This window comes from Pistacia vera, unplaced genomic scaffold, assembly GCF_008641045.1.
Source record: "Pistacia vera cultivar Batoury unplaced genomic scaffold, PisVer_v2 Contig441, whole genome shotgun sequence".
Lineage (NCBI taxonomy): Eukaryota > Viridiplantae > Streptophyta > Magnoliopsida > Sapindales > Anacardiaceae > Pistacia > Pistacia vera.
Window position 1 is genome coordinate 1,127,262 of NW_022196270.1, and position 2,792 is coordinate 1,130,053.

At 39.8% G+C, this 2,792-nt stretch overlaps 1 non-coding gene across 1 annotated transcript; it reads right to left on the minus strand.

Moving 5' to 3' along the window:
- Positions 1 to 2,425: 2,425 nt before the first annotated feature.
- LOC116144369 lies at positions 2,426 to 2,532 on the minus strand. Its single transcript, XR_004130250.1, has one exon. It is a non-coding gene; the product is annotated as a small nucleolar RNA R71 (small nucleolar RNA).
- Between the last annotated feature and the right edge of the window lie 260 nt (positions 2,533 to 2,792).

Sequence of the window (2,792 nt, forward strand, 5' to 3'; positions counted from 1 at the left end):
GCCAGTTTGGCTTCGAGTCCAAACTTTTATAATGGATTGATGGGTAATGTGCAAACCATGGTAGATGCAGCTTCAGGAGGGGCTTTGCAGAATAAGACACCAGAAGAGGCCTATGAGTTGCTTGAGGTTTTGGCAAGCAACAACTATCAAAGACTAAATAGAGAGCAACAACAAGGAAATCTTCGGTTCTTCATGAAGTTGATGCCTTCACAGCCATCTCAGCCCAACCACGCACTTCAAAAACAGTTGGGAACTATGCAGGTAAACTCTATTAAGCACCTCAACTAACGTGTGATTTTGTGCAGGAAAAATGTGGACCAGCGAGTGTCAAGTTGGGAACAATTTGCTTCGTCATCTTCATCAACAGAGCAAGTGAATTACTTGGTAGGAAATCAGAGATAACCAAACAATCCATACTCCAACACATACAACCCGAGGTGGAGAAATCATACAAATCTGGCTTGGGGAAATCAGAACCAGCAAAATAACCAATGGAACCAGAGGACAGTTCCAAATAACCAACCAGGGGTGACTAATTAACCGGGAGATCAAAGAGTGACAAAGTTGGAAGATATGTTTGGGAAATTTATGCAGGAGATAATGGGATTCATGAATGAGATGAGGACGAATTTTAGAAATCAAGGGGCGTCCATTCGGAATCTTGAGGTACAAATGGGCCAATTGGCCGAGAAGATTAATGAGAGACCGTAGGGTTCCTTATCAAGCAATACAGTAACTAACCCACGTGAGCAAGTTAATGCAATTTCGTTGAGAAATGGGAGAGTTTTAGAAGAGGTGAGAAATTCAAGGAAAGAGGAAACCTCATCAAAGAAAAATGAAGAATCTGATGAGGAAATTGATGAAGAAATTGAAGCTGAAAAGAAACCACCTAGTCTAAGGAAAGATGAGTAGAAGTAGGAAGAGGGGAAGAAGAAAAGGAAAGAGAAATTGCCATTCCCCGAGATTCCACTAGAGTTGGCGCATCACACACCACCCGTACCTTTTCCTCAAAGACTTAGAAAAGAAAATTAGGATAAGCAGTTTATTAAATTTCTTGATGTTTTTAAAAAACTGCATATTAACATTCCTTTTGCAGATGCATTACATCAGATGCCGAGCTATGCGAAATTTCTTAAAGAAATTTTATTGAACAAGAGGAAGCTAGAAGATGAGGAAACGGTGATGCTTACGGAAGAGTGCAGTGCCATTCTCTAGAAGAAGCTGCCCCCAAAACTCAAGGATCCTAGGAGTTTTACTATCTCGTGCACTATAGGAGATATCTCCTTTGATCAAGTTTTATGTGACCTAGGTGCTAGCATTAATCTTATGCCTTTCTCTGTTTTCAGGAAACTAGGAATTGGAGAAGTTAAACCGACAACCATATATTTGCAACTTGCAGATCGATCAATAAAGCATCCGAGGGGCATTGTAGAGGATGTGTTGATTAAGGTGGACAAGTTTATTTTTCCTGCGAACTTCTTTGTGTTGGATATGGNGAATGAAGTCAAAACCCTACCCGTTTTACTTGAACTGATTACTATCCGTGATTTTCATCTTGCATTCGTAGATAACTTTAGTTTAAATTTATTGTTCAGTTTAATTAGAAATAGCTCCCATCAATCCAAATATTTCGGTTGCTCCAACTGGAAAAAGATAGAATACTTAGTGCTTAGCTAACAATCCTCATGGGAACGATACTCACTCATCATTATATTACTTGTGCGATTAGTATACTTGCTACATATTGCATGTTGTAGGGAATACACATCAAGTTTTTGGCGCTGTTGCCGGGGATTTGTTTTATGTTAACATTGAGTTTGTCTATAGTTAGCTAGATTGGAGTTTTTATTTTTTGTTTTTAATTTTTAGTTGGTTTCTAATCTCACTTTCCTTCAATTCTGTTTTGCAGTTTATGCGAAGAACGAGACGTCAACCAATAGTTCCTGTTGATCTTGAGATTGAGAGAACCGTTAGACGACGTAACAGAGAGAGAAGAGAAAGAGAGGATTTAGTTGTTGAAGCAGAAGAAATAGTTGTTGAAATGGCTGAACCAGAAAATAGGATACTGAGGGAATTTTCAGTTCCCACAGTGAATGGTAGTGGGTCGAGTATGACTAGACCTACTGTGCAAGCAAACAACTTTGAGATCAAGCCGACAATCATCCAAATGATCCAGCAGTTGGTTAGATTTAATGGTGATTTAAAGGAAGATCCGAATCAGCACATTGCAAATTTCTTGGAAATTTGTGACACCTTCATGTCGAATGGAGTTTCGGATGACACTATTAGGCTGCGATTATTCCTATTCTCATTGGGAGATAAAGCCAAGGGGTGATTAATGGTATTACCACCGGGAACTATAACAACTTGGAATGATCTAGCACAGAAATTCCTTACCAAGTTCTTTCCTCCAGCTAAATCAGCAAAATTGAGAAATGATATCACATCATTTCTACAAGATGATTAAGAGTCATTGTACGAGGCTTGGGAGAGATACAAGGAGTTGATGAGGAAATGTCCACACCATGGGTTGCCAGTTTGGCTTCAAGTCCAAACTTTCTACAATGGATTGATGGGTAATGTGCAAACCATGGTGGATGCAGCTTCGGGAAGGGCTTTGCAGAATAAGACACCAGAAGAGGCCTATGAGTTGCTTGAGGTTTTCGCAAGCAACAACTATCAAAGACTAAATGAGAGAGCAACAAGGAAATCTTCGGGTCTTCATGAAGTTGATGCCTTCACAGCCATCTCAGCCCAACTCACTACACTTCAAAAACAGTTGGGAACTATGC